This window comes from Balaenoptera ricei, chromosome 6, assembly GCF_028023285.1.
Source record: "Balaenoptera ricei isolate mBalRic1 chromosome 6, mBalRic1.hap2, whole genome shotgun sequence".
Classification (NCBI taxonomy): Eukaryota; Metazoa; Chordata; class Mammalia; order Artiodactyla; family Balaenopteridae; genus Balaenoptera; species Balaenoptera ricei.
This window is the reverse complement of record NC_082644.1, coordinates 75,994,109-76,016,141: the sequence shown is the minus strand read 5'-3', so window position 1 is coordinate 76,016,141 and position 22,033 is coordinate 75,994,109. Positions and strand designations below refer to the sequence as shown.

Below are 22,033 nucleotides of genomic sequence, written 5' to 3'. Positions count from 1 at the left end.
GTTGGATTACTCAGGGTGTTCACTTGTATCCCCGTGTGCTTTAGTAAAAATGCTGCACGGTGTGAACACACACATTCTACTTGGGTAATGGCACAGGTGCCTCCTTGGGAGGCAGTAATACTGTCCAAGACCACCCTATTTCAGAGGACAGCTTTCCTCGTTAGAGACATTTTAGTGTTCAGCAAGGACAGGTTCTGTCGGCTATCATAAGGCTTGCTGGGTGAATTTAATAAGGGCTTTTATGTGAGCTATACCATCCTCCAGGCCAATGAAAGGAACAAAGATGGCAGCCAGATGATCGTACCAATGGAAAACAGAATGCACCCTTCTGGCCTTGAGGAGAAGGAGGTTGGCAACTTTTGTTGCCGTGGGATAGATTTTCTCCTGTGCCCAGGGAAAACCCAGGGTACAGTGGCCGAACCACCTAGATGGAAGCCATGGCCAAAGATTCATGCCACAGAACCACTGGGTTTCATTTGGGTCTCCCCAATAAATACCTGTATGGTGTGAAATAGAATGACTGCACAGTTCTGGTGATATCTCTCTTATATTCCTGGTACAGTTAGCCTGGTTCTGTTTAAAATGCTTTTAAAATGCTTTTTCTGGTCCCAATGTAGGGGTGCATGGGTGCTCAAAGGTCCAAAAGCCGAGGTGAATCCATCCCAAATCTAAGTGTAGCCACCCATGGCTCTGATGATGGTATTCATAAGACCCTTCTGGTCAGCAATTTGATGGGCTGCCTGTGTAGTTTGATTGACATAAAAAGAATACCCATTGATAGTGTGTGCCACTGGCCAGGTTTTTGGATCAATATTGCTAATGTCAGATGAATTAAGAGTACTAATTCTAGTTTGTTCTTCCTTTATGTACTGCTTTAGTGCTTTCCAATTCCCTCCCTGCAGTGGTGACACCAGCCATGTCAGTCCCCAGAAGGTAGAGGAGGGCAGTTGCCCACAGTCCAACTTTCAGTGCAAAGGGAAATGGCCAGGGCTCATGAGTGATCACCAGCCAAAATATTCTGAGTTCAGCCCATTGGCTGCTGTGGTTTGCTCCTGTTTCCATCCAGATGGTGTCAGTGTTGGGCTGAATAGCAAGTGCAGTCCATGTGGGTGGGTTGCCCCTACTAGACCCCTCTGTGTACTGGGCATTAGCAGCAATTTCCACTATTCCCTCTCTACAGCCTACAGGGGCTGCCACAGGACTAGGGACAGAGGCATTTGGAAAACCTTCATGTTCTACAGGGCCTAGTTGTACCCGCATTTCTAGAGACAGTGGGCTGGAGGACAGGTTAGTCCTCTTCTTCAAATAGGCATGCCTGTTAGTCAAAGTGGGAGTTTGAGCTATGGCAGAGGTAGGTCGGTGGAACATATTCTCAATCCAACCTTGATAGGAACAGAAGTTCTTACCATGATACACTGTTCTTTCATGAGAGGCCCTACTGGAAGAGTGCTGTGTACACTGCTAGGAGCCACGGCTCTATGGGCTATACCAGGTTTCTGCCCCCTTGCAGAGTTGGGACCAAAATCCTAGGGCTACTCTCTCCTTCTGTTGTCTCTGCTACAGTTCCCAACCCATACCTTCTGGAGTCACAGACACGTCTAACTCAAATGGTAGCCCTGCTTGGGAGATGCCTAGAGCTTTAATCTCCTTAGTATGTTTGCCCTCTCAAAGGTGGCTCATTGTTCTGATCTCCAGTCTCACACATGTCCTTTCTTTACCAGGCAATATAAGGAATGGAAACACTGTGCCAGGTAGAGAATAAAAGTCCTCCAAACCCCCAAAATTCCTATAAAAGCTTGCACCTCTTTCATGTCCTTAGAGATTAGCTAGGCTTGCACCTTGTCCATAATAGCTCTGGGACAATTCACGTCTTACCTGATCACATGACTCCCGGAGACTTTACATTGGTGACTGCACCTTCAGTTTTCTGTGTGTTCACCTCCCATACACTTGCTCACAGGTGTTCCAGCAAAACCTGCAGTGTGAAGTCAGCAGAGGCAAGGCTTCATATGTTGACATTACATCATCAAAGCAATGGGCCCATTTTACACATGTGGGGAAGAATAACAGGGACAGATCTCCAGGTACCATCCCATGACATTTTGTGGGGCTGTACAGGTAGCCTCACGGAAGAATTTGAAAAGTCCATTATCGTGCCTTCCATGTGAAAGCAAACTGAACTTGTGACTCAGCAGCCAAGGTATTCTGTAAAAAAGCATTTGCTAAGTCCAGAACAGCATGGTCCACTCCTAGGACTGTGGCCAAAGTATCTAAGATGGTGTCAATTTTGGGCACAGCTGCATGAAAGGGGGGCATAACTTTGACCAGTTCTCAGTAATCCGCCATCATCTGCCATGAGCTATCTGCCTTTTTTTACCAACCATAACGGGCTGTTGAAAGTGCTATGGACATGGTGTAGAATACCCACTCAGTGCAGTTCTTGAGTAGTTTCTCCTATTTCCTTGACAATTACCACTCTTCGTTAGGGGGAAGCGTAGGCTTACTGATTCCCAGTTGGCATTTCCCCTCAGCAGTACTGGTTTGATTACTCTAACATGGAGGCAGAATTCACCGATAGAGGTTTGCAGAGTTTGGCCTTGCAGGATGTCAGTGCCCAATATGTTCTCTGGAATTGGAGAGATAAAATCTTCATATTCTTGTGCGGGAGAACACCCAATCTGCAGTGTCAAAGGGACCTTCCTGACCTTAACCAACTGCCCTTGGAAACCATCGATGGCGCTGAAAGGCCCAGAAAATTCCTGAAGTTTACCAGGTATTAGAGTATATTCAGCTCAAGTATCAATCAGAGCTGTCACCTTTTGTTTATTTCTGGGGTACCAGCTAATAGTGAGCTCAACATGTGGCCTCCAATTGCCCCCAACGGCCCTCACTTGGAGGCCATCTTGGCTTATATCCTACACCTGGGGAGTGGGAGGCACCCACCCCGAATAGGACTGTATCCCTGAGGCCTCTGCTGTAGCAGTAGGTACATCAGGGATGGTAGGGCAGGTGGGGCAGGTCTGAGCTCTTGTTCAGCTTTCAAGGCTTTCCACAGGCCAGCTAACACAGTGTTAGGTTGCCGGTCTATCTTTTCAGGTGTGATCCTTGCAGCAATGAGGTCAAACCACATTTGCTTCTGGGTTACTCATACCAAACCATTTACAGCCAATTGGGTTAGCCTGTTGTCTTCTTGAGCTCCCTGTCTGTCTTAGGTCTTTCCCACAGCCTGTACCTATCCTGGGATTTGTCAGTATCCCCCAGATCAGCAGTGGCCTGCCCAACATCAAAAACGTCTCCTCTGGGGGCTTCCCTGGTGGCGCAGTGGTTGAGAATCTGCCTGCCAATGCAGGGGACACGGGTTCGAGCCCTGGTCTGGGAAGATCCCATATGCCGCGGAGCAGCTAGGCCCATGCGCCACAGTTGCTGAGCCTGTGCATCTGGAGCCTGTGCTCTGCAACAGGAGAGGCCGCGATGGTGAGAGGCCCACGCAACGCAATGAAGAGTGGCCCCCACTTGCCGCAACTGGAGAAAGCCCTCACACAGAAGCGAAGACCCAGCACAGCCTAAATTAATTAATTAATTAATTAATTTAAAAAAAAAAAAAAGTCTCCTCTTATGACTGGGCTCAGCATGGTTATCAGTGCCCCATACCAGGTACCGGAGGCATACTGGAGTATCTTGGCTTTCATTCCTGCAGTGAATGTAGCCCAATCAGGGCCTTCCAAGACAGGGGCGTAGATGGCCTACCTCATTTCCCGCTCCCTAAGAATTTGTTGTACCTCCTCTAAATATATCCAGGGCCTCATATGTCCAGAGAGACCCCCGTATTGGGTCAAGCTTCCCTGTAGGATAGAATAATCCAATCTATAAGGGAGTGAGTGCCTTGACCTCCCCCTTGCCCCTCACCCCTGAGCACCCCTGAGCTGGAGAGAAGGCTGTGTGGTGATATTGTTCTTTTTCTTGCCTCCTGCCCAGTCAGAGAAATGCCATTGCCCCCTTTCCCCTGCCCCTCAATCCTGTAACTGTACTAACCATTCCTGGATATTTTCCTGGCCTTTTGTTGGAACTTGATAATTATATCAATAAGCTCAGTGAGCATATATTCTCTCATCAGGTACGTTTCCTGAATTGGGGGCTGCCTTACTGACTGGGGTTGTTGTTGCTGTGTTTTTGCTTTCCTTTGAATTATGGGTCCAATGGCATGGGGTGTATCATCAGTTTCACTGTCAATCACCATAAAATCCTCCTTTGTTTTCCGCACTTTCCCAGGGAGTCCACCACTTAGTGTCCCAATCAGGCTTTGTCACAGGTGCTCAGACCTTAATCCATGGCAGCTTGAGCCCTCCTGGCCTTGCAAAACAGCATGCTAAAGTCTGCAACTTAATCATCCTGCTCTCCCACCTTGTCTGCCAGCCCCGAAGCGAGCAGGGCACTGGAGAGTGCACATCCTTCTCTAACCTCAGTTCCTCTTCCAACTTTCTAACTCAAGCTTCAGCCTCTGGTTGGTCATCAGTGTCAAGTCGTACTGCCCACCCTAGAGGCCAGCCCACTGCGCGGCGGTTCATTTCTCTTCTTTGCAGCAGTGTGTTATGCTCAGTTCCTCAAACAAGTGCATTAAACCAGTGGGCATTTTTGGGGCATCACCATACTCATGTGGTGGTCCACAAGCATGTAACATATGAGCAACCCCTCTTGACATGAAGGATGATGGCCAACCCTGGGTTTCCCCTATGGATGCCTCTTTTCCAAGATCCATTTCTTCAGTCTCCTGCCCAGTTCAACAACAGTTGGTTTTGCACCTACTTGGTAGGTGGCGATTTTAATAAGCAAGGGAACTTACAGGAGAACTTGTCTTGGGCATCACAAGACAAGTAGATCTCTGCACCCACCTGCCAGAATCTTAGGAGTTTATACAGAGGCCTTAACTGGGTTCAGTCACATATTCACTCCAGATGATCTCAACACCTTACTCTCTCAAGGCCATGTCCTCAAAACAGCTCCGGCTATGGGAATTGTAGGCAGAACATACATTCCAAGGGCAGGGGAGGGGGTGAGAAGCCTCCAGTTGCCCAAGTCCAAGTCCAGCGCATGGGTCAATCAGCGATCATATCCTCTTCATGACCTCCTCCAACAGGTATCAATTTTCACCCATTTGGCAAGATTATTAAGCCTGAAAATACCAAATGTTGGACAATTAGGATAAATAGGATCTCTTATATGTGTCTTATAAGAGTATAAATTAGCTCAACCACTTTGGAAAACAATCCAGTTAAATCCTGTGAAGATAAATTTTCGCTTAACTTATGACCTGGCAAATTTACTACTAAGAATATGCAGAAGAAACTCTTGTACATATTCATGAGGATTCAAATACTATGCATTTTATCAGCACTGTTTTTGATAGGAAACTCTTAGCAAAACTTTGAAAAATATATAAATTATGGAATATAAAAATTATGGAATATTTACAAAACAGAATGTTATATAGCAATAAAAGTGAATAAATCAACAAGCTAAAACCAAAAATTTATATGTAAATGCAAATAACTTAGAACTGGAAAAACAACTTTGAAAAAGAAGAAAATAGCTGGAGGACACACACTACCTAACTTCAAGACTTACTAGAAAGCTACAGTAATCAAGACAATGTGATACTGGTATCCAGAGAGACAAAATGGATCACTGGAACAGAAAAGAGAGACCAGAAATAGACCCACACATACATGGTCAAAGGATTTTTAACAAAGGTACAAAGACAATTTAGTGGAGAAATAATAGTCTTTTCAATAAATTATGTCAAAACAATTGGATGTCCACACATTAAAAAAATGAACTTCAAAAGTCAGAAAGAGAAAGACAAATACCACATGATATCACTTATATGTGACACAAATGAACTTATTTACAAAACAGAAATAGACTCACAGACACAGAAATCAAACTTATGGCTACCGTAGGGGAAAGAGGGTGGGGGAGGGGTAAAGTAGGGGTTTGGGATTAGCAGATACAAACTACTATATATAAAATAGATAAACAACAAGGTCCTACTGTATAGCATAGGAAACTATATTCAATATCCTGTCATAAACCATAATGGAAAAGAATATGTATATATATGTATAATTGAATTAATTTGCTATACACTAGAAACTAACACAACATTGTAAATCAACTGTACTTCAACTTAAAAAAATGAACTTCAATCTGCATCTCACCACATACAAAAATTAACTCAAAATGGACCATAAACCCAGTGTAAAATCTAAAAATGTAAAAATTGTAGAAGAAAACACAGAAGACTATGGGTTAGGCAGAGACATTTTTTTTTAGATATAATACCAAATGTTCAATCCATAAAAGAAAAAACTGATAAATTGGACTTTATTAAACTTCAGAATGTCTGCTCTTCAAAAGATACTTTAAGACAATGAAAACATAATCACAGACAAGGAGAAAATATTTGCAAATCATGCATCTGCAAAAGGACTCAAAATCAGAATATGTAATAGAATATATATAACAACTCTCAAAATAAGAAAACAAACAATTCAATAAAATATGTGCAAAAAATTTAAACAGATATTTCACCAAAGAAGATAGTGATGGCAAATAAGCACAAGAAAAGATACTCAACATCACTAGTAATTAGAGAAATGCAATTAAAACCACAGTAGATACCACTACAGATTTATTGAAATGGCTAATATTAAAAAGACTGGCTATACCAAGTGTTGGAGAAAAGATGAAAAAGACTGGCTAATCCCAACTAGAACTCTCATACACTGCTGGTAGGAATGTAAAATGGTACATACTATACTTTGGAAAACAGTTTAACAACTTCTTGAAAAGTTAAACGTACATTTACCATATGACCTAGCTATTTCACTCTAAGATATTTATTTAACCAAAAGAAAGGAAAGCACATGTCCCTATAGAGATTTTTACATGAATGCTTATAGTAACCAAAACTGAAAACAATCCAAATCTCCATCAACAAGTTAATAGACAAATTGTGATACAGCCATACAATGGAATGCTACTTGATAATACTAAGGAATGAACTATTTATACATACAACAACATACATGAATCTCAAAATAATCATGCTGAGTGAAAGAAGCTAGATAGAAAAAAGTACATGCTGTATTATTTAATTTACAAAATTTTCTAGAAAATACAGTGACAGTGATAGTGACAGTTTTTATCTATCTAGGTTTTCAGGTTGTATACTTGAGTATGTCCAGTTTATTGTATATCAATTTTTTCTCAATAAAACTATTAAAATAAAAGCTATGCATGGGCCAATAATAAGAGTGTGTTATGAAACAAATACCAAGATTAATTTACTTTTGTACAATTGATACCCAAAAGGAGAGAGAGAAAGTAAGAAGGAAAGAGAAAAGGAAGAATAGAAGATGGGAAGAAGGGAGGGAAGGAAGGTAGGAAAAATACCTTTGAAAATTAGGTAGAAACAACCCAAATACAACATGGATAAATCTCAAATGTTTATGCTAAGTGAAAGACGTCTGTCTCCAAAGGGTTCATACTGTAGGATTCCATTTATATGACATTCTGGAAAAGGCAAAACTACAGAGACAAAAAAACATACCAGTGGTTCTCAGGAGCTGGAGGAATTGACTACAAAGAGGCACAAGGGAATTTTGGGGGATGGTGAAACTATTTTATATCTTGCCTGTAGTGGTTGTTACACAAATGTAGGTGTTCGTCAAAACTCATAGAACTACGCACTTAAAAGAGTGAACTGATTACATATGAATTATATTCCGGTAAATCTGACTGAAAAGAAAAATTGGAAACGGACAACTCTTAGGTTAACTTTGGGCTGAAGTTATTTTTTTCTGCCTATATTGAGTCTTTTTTAAAATGAAATTGACAACAGAAGAAGAACATTTCATATTATCTGCCCAACACCTGGAGACATCTGAGTTTAAACCCCTGCTTTAAACCCATTTCAACTAACACCTTAATAGCATGATCTATTACCTAGCCATGAATAAATCTGTCTGTAGGAATAGAACAGGCAATGTGTGGGATGGTTAGAGATCCAGGGAGACAGGGACTGCTGGGATCCTATAGTTAGTACATAGATCTTAAGAACCTGGAGGAGAGGAACTGCAACTTAGGACTGATAAATAGGAAATTACAGCTGAGTGTTTGATCTGAAGGAGACAAAAATATAGCCACAGTTTGTGTGCTATTTTATCTATCTGATGAGGGTCTTAATCATCAAAATCTAAAAGCAGGAATATTAGAATCTAAAAATTAGTTTATTTTTATTTTAAATAACAAGCATAGTGCCTCATACATAATAAGGGGTCCATAATTGTCAGTTAGAAGGAAAATGAAGGAGACTAAAAGATGAAAGCGCTAACTGCATGGTACAATATCTATGCAGTTGCATGGGATCTCATGAATAGAAGGGCCCCATTCTTGGCTTAATGTTCTTCTGTTGCCACCTTGAAATTCTTAATAATTTTTTAACATGAGGCTCTACATTTTCAATTTGCACTAAGCCTCATGAATTGTGTAGCCAGAACTAAATCCAGGAGATTCTGGAGCCATCACTGAACTTTCTCTAATAGAGGACAGTGAAGAAGACTGTTTTTGACATGGTACATCCATTTGCCATTGTCATAAAGACGTAAGACACATAGTAAAGCACAATTTCAAGTTATAAGACCTATTGAGGTGCATCGACAAACCACAGAGGCAACACATAGATCAAACTGGAGGGTGGCAATCAGACTACATGTATATGACTACATAGCTATTTTTAAGTTGACAGATTGGATAACCCCTGAAGGAAAAAAAAAAAAATCAAGAATGGAAGTAATGCCTACAACCTCAAAATAAATCACAAGTAGCTGGTATGGGAAAGACTGCCACTCAAGTGTCACTGGTTTGTGCCACATCCACAAACATGATTATGACCACCCCAATTCCAGTCCATCTTGTCTGCCAAATGAAAAGATGGGCATGTCTAAGAAATTTATTTAAATTTTCATCCAAAACCAAATCCCAACTAAAAACAACTCTGCCAGGAAGGGTGAGGTGAGGTAAAGGCTTGTGGTCTCAGTTTCTTAAATGTTGTCTGATTCTTCATCTACAAAACATAAGAGGAGACAGGCACTGGAATGAGTTTATTAATATTAAATATACTTTCCCACGTTTGGAAAGTGTCTTGTCATTGAGGCCAGTCACCCTCTCACTAGACCTGAATACAGTTAAGCCCAAATCAAGAGATGAGGGATGACTGTACTGGGGCCTTCTCATCACGGTTACTTTTGTACTATACATCAGTGACCATGCGATTGATCATCCAAATCAGGACACTTTTGGGAGTGCTAAAATGTTAAGCTGTAAAGGACACTGGGACAATGGACACAAACCATGGTTCTCCCAGGCCAGTTATGACACATAGTCACCCTAAATGTAATATTATCATGCATAATACAGGCATCCCATTAACCTTTAGTAGTACCAATACACATCATCAATAAAAATGACAGTTACAAAGACATTGACATACATGTATCAAGTGCTTTTTCTGTGCTGGGCATTATGCTAAGCACTTAAGTTTTTAAAATTTTATTAATTTATATTTTATTATTTTTAATGCACTTTATCAGAAATGCATTTTTTGATTGTATATGTAGGTGCATAATGCTTTTGCAAATTGGCCTATGGAATTGGTTCTTTGGTCTATTTTAAATTATTTTGATGCAAAATGCAATTACTTTTGGTTGCTGGAGTTGGGGAGGGGGTGGATAGTGCCTAAAGAACTAAGAAAAATGAACAATGAAAAAAAATAGCTAGTTTAAAATGTAGATAATGGAAAATTAAATTATATTTGAGGGCAGCTTGAGTATGATATGTATGATATGAGTATGATACGTATTTTAAAGTAAATACAATCCTTGTTTAGTTAAGAAAAGATAACTTTGGTGTTAAAATTCCTTTAATTTATTCCTCTACATATTAGATAAGACTGCTTATTTTAATAACAAATATTATAGTAGTTAAATTTCAAGCATATATTTTACATGAGTAACTCTGCCAACATATATGGAGACCAGAGAAGAAGCTTATAAATTACTTCAAGGCTTTATACATACATCCAAAAACAACTTCTGCAGAGAAAATCCTTGGGAAAATGTCAAATATTTTTTATATATTAATGTGGCTTCTAAAAATATATATAGATACATAGGTAGAGTTATGCTATTGCTATCATTACCTAATAAAAAGTCTACAAAATTTATTTTCCCTTTCTCAAAGGATTTTTCTAAGAAATAATTAGGTTTCTAAGACTGTGAACATTTTGCAGTCTTAAAGTCAGTTGCTATAAAAATTCAAGGGATTAGAAGTAGTATGCTAAGCTGTATTTATTAATTGTGTGGACCACATTTAAAATTATGAATCCTACTTTCTTAAACTTATGGTTAGCATTCTTTAAAATATCTTTCTGTGCATTATGTAAATTCATATCACAGAAATTGCAAACAAATCCACAAAACATTAGAATAAATTACATTAAAATATCACCAGCAGTTATTTCCCATGAATGAAATTCTTAACACATTGATATAACTCTAAATTTCCTGACTATAAAAATAAATGTATACTTATGGCAAAAAATAACAATGAAGAAGAAAAGCATAAAGATGAAAGTAAAAATTACATGCTCAGAGGGATTATGAATTGCTTCTTAACTCCTTTATGTTCTTCAGTAATTTAATGATTTTTACAGAAAGTGGGTATCAATTTTCCAATCAAGATGAACAATGATTGTGCAGTAAAGTGAAATAAAATGCAACTAATTCATTAAGAGTAAAAAGGAATGAGGAGATATGACTGTGTTTTCTATAAAGAAACCCTAGACCATTCTTAGAAAAATTGGGTTTTAGTCCCAAACCTGACATGTAGTAGCTCTGCCACCTTAACCAAGTGTCACTAGCCCTCTCTGTAAGATGAGACAAGGATATTTTCTGTCAATTCATTCTCTCTGCTCATTTATTTCTGTCTGTGCCTTCATTCAGCCAATACTATTGAGAACCCTCATATAACAGGGCCTGGAATAGTATAATGGCATAGTGAACAATACAATCAGTATTTTTATTAACTCTTTCCGGCTCCTTTGTGCAGATAGGTTAGAGATGGGGGTGCAGTAAAGTGGGACAACAGACAGGAGACTGCTACAGTGCAGTGAGCGTCGATGGGGGCCTTGGACTACAATGACAGCAGTGAACGCTGGGAGAGTCAGATGACTTCAAGACATATTTGGACTTAGAATAGTCAAGACTAGCTGATGAATTGAAAGAATTGTAGGAAAAAGCAAGGAAAAGGAAGATTGAAAAATAACTCCCAGGCTTCCAGGCTTTAATTACTCATGAGATGAAAGCAGATATTATAGTGTACAAGGAATGATAGATGATTAGTGTACGAGAAAATAAGATCCTTTTAGATAGAAAATTAGAGTAATAGGATAGATAAATATGGGTCTTGTATAGGCAGGCGATGGGGTGTGGGGCTTAAGGCATATGTTTTAAATAGGAGACCAGGAAGGGACTGTCTGAGAAGTTGCATTTAAATTGGGACCACAGTGAGTTCTCTAGAATGGGGGACATGATCATCATCTACACTACTTCAGGAGAAAACTCTGAAAATTATAGCAATTCAAAAAATTTCCCTCAGATTTCCCTTCAAAATTTACTAGATAGTCAAATGCTCTACCCCCGAGCTATACAGAATGAAGTAGGTGAGAAAGAGAAAAACAAATACCATATGCTAACACATATATATGGAATCTAAAAAAAAAAAAAAAATGGTTCTGATGAACCTAGGGGCAGGACAGTAATAAAGACACAGACATAGAGAATAGACTTGAGGACACAGGGAGTGGGAAGGGTAAGCTGGGATGAAGTGAGAGAGTGGCATGGACTTATATACACTACCAAATGTAAAATAGATAGCTAGTGGGAAGCAGCCTCATAGCACAGGGAGAACAGGGAGATCAGCTCGGTGCTTTGCGACCACCTAGAGGGGTGGGATAAGGAGGGTGGGAGGGAGATGCAAGAGGGAGGGAATATGGGGATATACGTATGAATATAGCTGATTCATTTTGTTATACAGCAGAAACTAACTGTAAAGCAATTATACTCCAATAAAGATGTTAAGAAAAAATTACTAAGTAGTCATTTCTGTGCTAGACTATATTTTTAAAAAATCAGGAATTCCTTATTAATGGAATACTCATTCTCTTTTACTTTTCCAGTTATGAAGATGTTTATGCAGAATCCCCTGTATCCAAGAATGTGGCCTGAACAACTTAGAATAGAAGGGATTTTTCCACTGACTTTCTAGGATTCGTTAATAAAACTATATGTCAACATGTTTGTCAGGCAAATTTTCAAGATATACCTGATCCTATCAGATGCTAGGTATGACACAGTGGGATATCCATGAGGTTTTCTTGGTGATCTTGATTAGTCTTCTAATACTGTAATAATTTAGACTTCTATTCTGACACTAGAAGAATAATTCAGAGTTGAATGGTTATGGCTAACCAGAGAGATTAATTTAAAAAATTAAACAGTTCAGAGGAATAAGGTGTTCTAATTATGACACTGATAGGAGGTACTATGTCCAAAGTACACTGAAGAGCTTGTAGAAGACCTGCCAACTAGGGATAGAGACAGGGCAGAACCATGGGTAGGATTTATACTTCTTGAATTTTCAGATCAAAGGATGTATTGACTAGGAAAATCTTGAGTAAGTGAAAATAGATCCAGCACTCAGAACAATAAGATCTCTATGCCAGATGTGTTAATACTAGGCCATTAAAATAGGCTTGTGAAAAGAGAAAATAATAGGCAGTTTAATAATATGTCCCTGTGAAATCTCTGAACTTTAGAAAATAAACAAATTGGTCGTCATTGGTAAACAGCAAACATCTGAAATGCTCCAGACCTGAGGAACTCTGAACACCACGGAGGGCTGCTGACATTTTTGCTTGTCTCCCCCATATTTCTTCTCATTAGTTGGTTGAAAAAAAGAACATTCAATAGAAGTTCTAGGCTTCCTTTTTTAGGGCAGGGTTTCTCAATATTGGCCCTATTGACATATTTGACAAAATAATTCTCTTTGTGGGGGGGATCATCCTCTAAATTGTAGGATATTTAGCAACATCCCTGGCCTCTGCCCACTAGATGCCAATCGCACAAGCCCCCAAGTTATGACAACCAAAACTCTCCAGACATTGACAAATGTCCGCAGGAGACAAAAACCATCCCTGGTTGAGAACCACTGCTCTAGGCTGACAGTTACTATATACCATAGATTCAAAGATCCACACATTGCTGTATTCTTTATTATTGAAAGAATTAAAAGCACTGGAGGGTTTCCCTGGTGGCGCAGTGGTTGAGAATCTGCCTGCCAATGCAGGGGACACAGGTTCGAGCCCTGGTCTGGGAAGATCCCACATGCCACAGAGCAACTGGGCCCGTGAGCCACAATTACTGAGCCTGCGCGTCTGGAGCCTGTGCTCCGCAACAAGAGAGGCCGCGACAGTGAGAGGCCAGCGCACCGCGATGAAGAGTGGCCCTCGCTTGCCACAACTAGAGAGAGCCCTCGCACAGAAATGAAGACCCAACACAGCCATAAATAAATAAATTTTAAAAAAAGTGTCTTCTCTTGGGGAGACCATTTGTATAAAAAAAAAAAAAAAAAAAAAAAGCACTGGAAAGATCTGGGACAGAAACATACAAGGCACCAACCCCCAAACTGTGCCATTTTATTTATTCCATACCACATTGCTAATTATATACTGAAATCTTAGAAAATGAGCCTTTTGAATGACCTCATTTTTCATAATTATTCTTAGAAATTGTACAAGTCCAAACAAGTTAGGTATGTTACTAATTGAAATGTACACAAATTTCTTGACCAAATGTACTTAGTAAGGCTCCTTTAAGCTGGCCCATCCTCAGATCAGGGCAGGCCTTACCTGCTATGGGTAGAAGCTTGGTCTTTATTCTGTTGCTTGGCAGAGACAGAAGGCAGACTAGACATCACAGGAAGAATGGAAGATCACTTCAACCTTATTCTGGATCCCAGATTCCCTTTTCTTACCTTTAACTCTGGCAGATTTCCCTGTATAATGAGAGTGTCTTAGTCTGTTCAGGCCACTACAACAAAGTACCACAGACTGGGTGGCTTATAAACAATAGAAATTTATTTCTCACAGTTCTGGAGGCTAAATTTATTTCTCACAGTTCTGCTAGGGTGCCAGCATGGTTGGGTTCTGATGAGAGCCCTCTCCTAGTTGCATACTGCAGTCTTCCCATTTTATTCTCACCTGGCAGAAAGAGGACTTGAGACCTCTCTGTAGTCTCTTTTATAAAGGCAGTAATCCCATTCATGAGGTTCTACCCTGATGATCTAATCACCATCCAAAGGCCCTCCCACCCACCTCCTAATATCATCACATTATGAGGATTTCAGCATATGAATTTTCTGGGAATACAAACATTCAGTCCATAACAGGGAGCTACCCTATTTAGTGAAGCTGAAAGGTCCAGCAGTCATAGAAGAGAGAAACTGTCTCTAAGGGGTGAATGTATATGTGCTAAAAACAACTGTCGTAGGGCATGCATTCAGTGAGGTGATGTAACTCTGTCTGGGTTTATATCAGATTTGCCTAAAGACACAATCTGCTTAATCATAGTTTCCCCTATCTCCAAACTCCAGATTGCCGTCACCCCTGGCAACTCTATCTCATAGCTCCTCTCTATGCATGATTTAAACTCTTATTCCCATTGCTAGCTGCCTGATTCTGATTTTCCCAAATCAAATTTAAAAGAGGAGAGAGAATTTGATTGACTTACCCTATCTTTTCAAATAATAGTAATAATAACTATAACATGCAACAGGATTAGGTATCATGTACCAAACAGCATATGGATTAACTCTAAATTCTTACTTCAAACAAATCAAATAGGAATAATCATTAAGCTCATTTTATGAAAGAAGAAAATGAAGATCAAAGTCAAGTGGCAAACCTTGGATTTGGACCTAGACAGTCTGACTCAGCTCCCATTCTTTTAATCACCTATAATTTGATGGTCATGGGTCAGGTGCCCACCATGGTCCAATTTTGGCTGCACCCGAGTAGGACAAAGCATGTGGTCCCCACAGTAGGAGCTGAGGGCAGTGCCACATCATTTAAAAGTGGCCTAGGGGCTTCCCTGGTGGTGCAGTGGTTGAGAGTCTGCCTGCCGGTGCAGGGGACGCGGGTTCGAGCCCTGGTCTGGGAAGATCCCGCGTGCCGTGGAGCGGCTGAGCCCGTGAGCCACAATTGCTGAGCCTGCACGTCTGGAGCCTGTGCTCCGCAACAAGAGAGGCCGCGATGGTGAGAGGCCCGCGCACCGCGATGAGGAGTGGCCCCCACTTGCCACGACTGGAGAAAGCCCTCGCACAGAGACTAAGACCCAACACAGCTATAAATAAATAAATAAATAAAATAAACAAACCCAAAGTTAAAAAAAAAAAAAAAAAAAGTAAGCTGAAATATTAAAAAAAAAAAAAAAGTGGCCTAGGCATGTGGCAGGAAACTACCTTTGACCTAACACAATAGCTATCCAAAAGGGCAACAAAGGACACTTTAAACATGAAGTGAATAACTGGTTAGCAAAAATACATTTCCTGTACCATGAAAAGAGCAAAAACAGAAAAGGTAAGGCCAAGCTTTCCCTTTAAGCAACAAAATATATCAAGTTATTATAGATCCACAGATTTGCTGAGCAAATTGGATAAGGAAAAATTCTACACATCTTTTAAATGCTAACATTCTTGTTATTAAATTATGTTTTTGTATCATCTCTCAGTGATTAATGTACACTGTCAAGCCCATTTTATTTATATTTTATCTTATATTTTGCAGAAAAGTATATAGGGGTAGAGAGCTTCTACTTCTAAAAGTACATCTTTCTACCACCTTTGTCAATGAAAGTGTGCTTACCTAATTTTGAATATCTACTTCAAAAAAATTTTTTTTGGCTGCATTGAGTCTTCGTTGCGGCATGCGGGCTTTCTCTGGTTGCAGCAAGCGTCGGCTACTCTTCGTTGTGGTGCGTGGGCTTCTCATTGCGGTGGCTTTTCTTGTTGCAGAGCATGGGCTCTAGGCACGTGGGCCTCAGCAATTGTGGCTTGTGGGCTCCAAAGCGCAGGCTCAGTAGTTGTGGCGCATGGGCTTAGTTGCTCCGCGGCATGTGGGATCCTCCTGGACCAGGGATCGAACCCGTGTCCCCTGCACTGGCAGGCGGATTCTTACCCACTGTGTCACCAGGGAAGTCCCGAATATCCACATTTTAATCCAGCCTCTTGCAAAGCTTGCAGATATGTCTCCAAGTTCTTCTGGAATTTAGAGTTACATAAGAGTTTAATTTTAGTTCCTTTTATTGGCAAACTTTTTTCTACTTCCTGAGCACTTATTTTTTTAAATCCTAATAATTAATGTATTTGTAAGAATGGACTTTGCAGTATTTCTTTTGTGTGTGGGGGGTTGTTTGTTCTGAATGCTTTTTACTAGAATCTGTGAGCCTTTTCAATCTACATACTTTGACTTCTTTCAACACGGTCATTTTATTCCATTACATTTTTAATATTTATTCTGTTTATATTATCTTTGTTGTTTCCTTAGGAGTACTTAAAGTTCTTAGCTTTAGCTTAAACTCCATTCTTTGCCCTCTATATCCATGACCTTTTCCTTTTCCATCTTCTTGTCCTTTTACTCTATGTTCTGCAAAAATTTCTCAAGTTTGTTTTCCATGTGAGTATATGCATCATTGACTGTGCTCTTTCCTCCCTCGGCATGAATGTTTTATTCTTTTTGCATTTCTTTAGTTCCTTGTCACTCTTTACTCTCTCTCCCATATTTCTTTCAGTCTCACTTGGTATCTTCTCATCCCGGCTTGTTCTTTCCTCGTAGCTTTGTGCTATTTCATAATGGTCGTGTTTTCTTACACCCTGCTCTTATTTTTATGGGCTTCATTAATGTCTTTTGTGATTGTTCATCCTTGACAAGGAGACACTTGTTCAGATTCACTATTCTCAAAGAGGTAGAGTGTGTGGATGGCTGTTTTCAGAGCCACCTGCTCTCCCTAACAACTTACTTTCTAAAGAGATAGGAGCTTTGAGAAAACGACTGTTCAGGAAGGTTGCATTTGATGTGAGACTAGCTATGGGGCATTGTAGCCTGGGAGATATAGTTCTCAAAATAAAATGTCATACTGTTTTTTGGGGGTTTGTTTTTGGTTTTTTTAAGAGGAACATTTTCAGGAAGATTTTTTTTTTAAATTTATTTATTTATGGTTGTGTTGGGTCTTCGTTTCTGTGCGAGGGCTTTCTCTAGTTGTGGCAAGCGGGGGCCACTCTTCATCGCGGTGCGCGGGCCTCTCACTATCACGGCCTCTCTTGTTGCGGAGCACAGGCTCCAGACGCGCAGGCTCAGTAATTGTGGCTCACAGGCCTAGTTGCTCCGCGGCATGTGGGATCTTCCCAGACCAGGGCTTGAACCCGTGTCCCCTGCATTGGCAGGCAGATTCTCAACCAATGCACCACCAGGGAAGCCCTGTCATACTGTTTAGTAGACCTTGTAGTACATAGCAATTTGTAGACTGTAGATTGTAATTTTTCATGAATTCCATCTTTCCAGAAAAACAGAAGGGCGAGTAGCTTGGGGAGAAAAGATCTCATTTGAGTTCAGCAGAGCTATTCCAAGAGAAAGTCTGCCAATACTGGGAATTTTTTAAAAGAATTATCCCCTTGCTGGCCAGGTCTATCTGAGAATAGTTTACCAGACAACAGGAAACAAAAAAATAAAACTGAACTCTACAAGCATCTTTTCCTATTCATTAACAAAATATTTAGTACTATCTCTGACAGTTAAACAATCATTAAAGAATATATGGAAAATGCATAAAAGTAAGAAGAAAAAATTCCCCATAGTCCTATCACTAAAACCCAACTACCACCATTAACATTCTGTGGATTTATTTCCAGTTTCTTTTTTAACGTATACTTTTATTGGGTGTTAGGGGAGTGGAAGACAGGGGATACAAATGTGTGTGTGTGTATGTGTGCGTGTGTATATATATATATATATATATATATATACACACACACAAAATGCATAGTTTTATATGGTGTAGGGGAGTGGGAGAAGGGATATATACGTGTGTGTGTGTATATATATGTATATATACAATTTCAGTATCCTACTTTTTTAGCTAGAATTGTGTTAAATGCATTTTATATGTTATTCATAAACATAATTTTTAATGGTACTTTAAGTTGCATCAAAGTGATGTACTATGGCGACTTAGGCTGATTCTAATGATTCGCCATTAAAGAAACTTGCAATAAATATTTATAATAACTCTCTTATTACAGAGTTCCAAAACTAGTGCCATTGATTCAAAGGGCATAAACATTTAAAATATCTTAATATATATTTAACTTTACAAAAGTGTTGGACCAGTTTATAGAACAATCAGCAAAATACAAATATGCCTAGCTCATCTTATCCTTATCAATACTGGATATTTTTATTAGTTTCATTCTTTGGTTGGGTTAACTTTTTTTCTTTACTTTGATTACCAATAAGACTATTTTTCCCATATACTTGTGTGCTAATTGCATTTCCTCTTTGGGAAAATACTATGATAGTAAAGTGTGTCTTCAAAAGATAGGAAGGAAAATATTTATCTTATCAAGACAATTTTGAAAGTTTATGGTCATTACAAAAGGTAAAATTCCTGATTTCACCATTCTCAAAGCCTTTTCTTTCGGCCATGCAGCACGTGGGTTCTTAGTTCCCCTACCAGGGATCAAACCTGTGCCCCCCTACAGTGGAAACGCAAAGTCTTAACCACTGGTCCGCCAGGGAAGTCCCTCTCAAAGCCTTTTATTCTCATTTCCCATCACTCTGCCACCCATTACCACTATGTTCCAGGTAAACCAAACAATTTGCAGTTTCTCATATAAGCCATATGTTCTCCATCACTTGACTTTGCACATGCTGTTCCGTTTGAATGTCCTTTATCTTACCTCAGTCAAACACACCACACACACCACACATGCACACAGAGCCTGTGGCCTTTCCCAGGCTCTAGTAGTAGCTTACTGTTACATTTCTCATAATGTCTAACATCCTGCACCGTAATCATTAATATTCTTTCTAGACTTTCCCACTAACCTGTGGGTTCTGTGAAGGCAGGGACACCTTATCTTTGATCTCTAGATTCCACATCATTTATCATCATGTCTAGAAGAAAGTAGAAGTTCAGTAAATGATTCTTTGAATATGAACAGTATTGACTAATAAACACAGTTGCTTTCCTAGTGATAGAACTGAGTGTCATTCCCAGTAATTGCCATGACTTTAAGGGGCAGCATGTTTGAGTGGAAAGAATATAAACTTCAGAGTTGGCCGAACTTAGGTTCAAACTCCCAGCTTTGCTATTCAGAGTCCTTGGAGTAATTACCTAATATTTTTGAGACACAACTGAAACAAATGGTGATCATAAAACATACCTTAATAGGATTATTTGAATATAAATTAGGTAATGAGTATATGAAAGAATGTAGTATATAGTAGTTGCTCAATAAATAACAGACATTTTTCTAGTTACTGCTGTATGTTTCCAATATAGCTTCATTTCATGTATATTTCCATTCCATGTATATTTCCATTATAATAAATATTGACAAATTCAAAGGATTTGACTCTTATGTATTTTTCTTTGAATCATCAAGACTAAGAGACAAGGTCAATTGTACTGTCCATATTCTTGTTGCACAGGCAAGAATATTCCTTTTAAATAAATCTTAGAAAAAAATTATATCAGGAAGAAATAGAAAATATAAACAGACCAATCACATGCACTGAAACTGAGACAGTGATTAAAAATCTTCCAAAAAACAAAAACCTAGGAGCAGATGGCTTCACAGGCGAATTCTATCAAATATTTAGAGAAGAGCTAACACCCATCCTTCTCAAACTCTTCCAAAATATAGCAGAGGGAGGAACACTCCCAAACTCATTCTATGAGGCCACAATCACCTTGACACCAAAACCAGACAAAGATGTCATAAAGAAAGAAAATTACAGGCCAATATCACTTATGAACATAAATGCAAAAATCCTCAACAAAATACTAACAAACAGAATCCAACAGCACATTAAAAGGATCATACATTATGATCAAGTGGGGTTTATCCCAGGAATGCAAGGATTCTTCAATATACGCAAATCAATCAAGGTGATACACCATATTAACAAACTGAAGGATAAAAACTGTATGATCATCTCAATAGATGCAGAAAAAGCTTTTGACAAAATTCAACACCCATTTATGATAAAAACCCTCCAGAAAGTAGGCATAGAGGGAACTTACCTCAACATAATAAAGGCCATATATGACAAATCCACAGGCAACATCATTCTCAATGGTGAAAAACTGAAACCATGTCCACTAAGATCTGGAACAAGAAAAGGTTGCCCACTCTCACCACTATTATTCAACATAGTTTTAGAAGTTTTAGCCACAACAATCAGAGACAAAAAAGAAATAAAAAGAATCCAAATCGGAAAAGAAGAAGTAAAACTGTCACTGTTTGCAGATGACATGATACTATACATAGAGAATCCAAAAGACTCTACCAGAAAACTACTAGAGCTAATTAATGAATTTGGTAAAGTAGCAGGATACAAAATTAATGCACAGAAATCTCTTGCATTCCTATGCACTAATGATGAAACATCTGAAAGAGAAATTAAGGAAACACTCCCATTTACCATTGAACAAAAAGAATAAAATACCTAGGAAAAAACCTACCTAAGGAGACGAAAGACCTGTATGCAGAAAACTATAAGACACTGATGAAAGAAATTAAAGATGATACAAACAGATGGAGAGATATACCATGTTCTTGGATTGGAAGAATCAACATTGTGAAAATGACTATACTACCCAAAGCAATCTACAGATTCAATGTAATCCCTATCAAACTACCAATGGCATTTTTCACAGAACTAGAACAAAAAATTTCACAAATTGTATGGAAACACAAAAGACCCCAAATAGCCAAAGCAATCTTGAGAAAGAAAAATGGAGCTGGAGGATTAAGGCTCCCTGACTTCAGACTATACTACAAAGCTACAGTAATCAAGACAGCATGGTACTGGCACAAAAACAGAAATATAGATCAATGGAACAGGATAGAAAGCCCAGAGATAAACCCACGCATATATGGTCACCTTATTTTTGATAAAGGAGGCAAGAGTATACAATGGAGAAAAGACGGCCTCTTCAATAAGTGGTGCTGGGAAAACTGGACAGCTAAATGTAAAAGAATGAAATTAGAAAGCTCCCTAACACCATACACAAAAATGAACTCAAAATGGATTAAAGACCTAAAGGTAAGGCCAGACACTATAAAACTCTTAGAGGAAAACATAGGCAGAACATTCTGTGACATAAATCACAGCAAGATCCTTTTTGACCCACCTCCTAGAGAAATGGAAATAAAAACAAAATAAACAAATGGGACCTAATGAAACTTAAAAGCTTTTGCACAGCAAAGGAAACCATAAACAAGATGAAAAGACAACCCTCAGAATGGGAGAAAATATTTGCAAGTGAAGCAACTGACAAAGGATTAATCTCTAAAATATACAAGCAGCTCATGCAGCTCCATATGAAAAAAACAAATAACCCAATCCAAAAATGGGCAGAAGACCTAAATAGACATTTCTCCAAAGAAGATATACAGATTGACAACAAACACATGAAAGGATGCTCAACATCACAATCATTAGAGAAATGCAAATCAAAACTACAATGAGATATCACCTCACACCAGTCAGAATGGCCATCATCAAAAAATCTACACACAATAAATGCTGCAGAGGGTGTGGAGAAAAGGGAACCCTCTTGCACTGTTGGTGGGA

At 39.2% G+C, this 22,033-nt stretch overlaps 1 protein-coding gene across 16 annotated transcripts in view; it reads right to left on the bottom strand.

The window, feature by feature from the left end:
* Window positions 1–22,033, bottom strand: part of TMC1 (transmembrane channel like 1) — a 395,885-nt gene that overhangs the window by 142,167 nt on the left and 231,685 nt on the right. For 12 of the 16 annotated variants that reach the window (XR_009503683.1, XM_059924903.1, XM_059924912.1 and 9 more), the window contains 2 exons: window positions 4,890–5,170; window positions 1,876–1,975 (listed from right to left, as the gene is read on the bottom strand). The gene's annotated coding sequence lies outside the window, so the exon portion shown is untranslated. Of the gene's footprint in view, window positions 1–1,875; window positions 1,976–2,428; window positions 2,450–4,032; window positions 4,103–4,889; window positions 5,171–19,276; window positions 19,305–22,033 lie in introns of those variants that run through there. The other 4 variants (XM_059924909.1, XM_059924910.1, XM_059924911.1 and 1 more) reach the window with 4 other exon arrangements.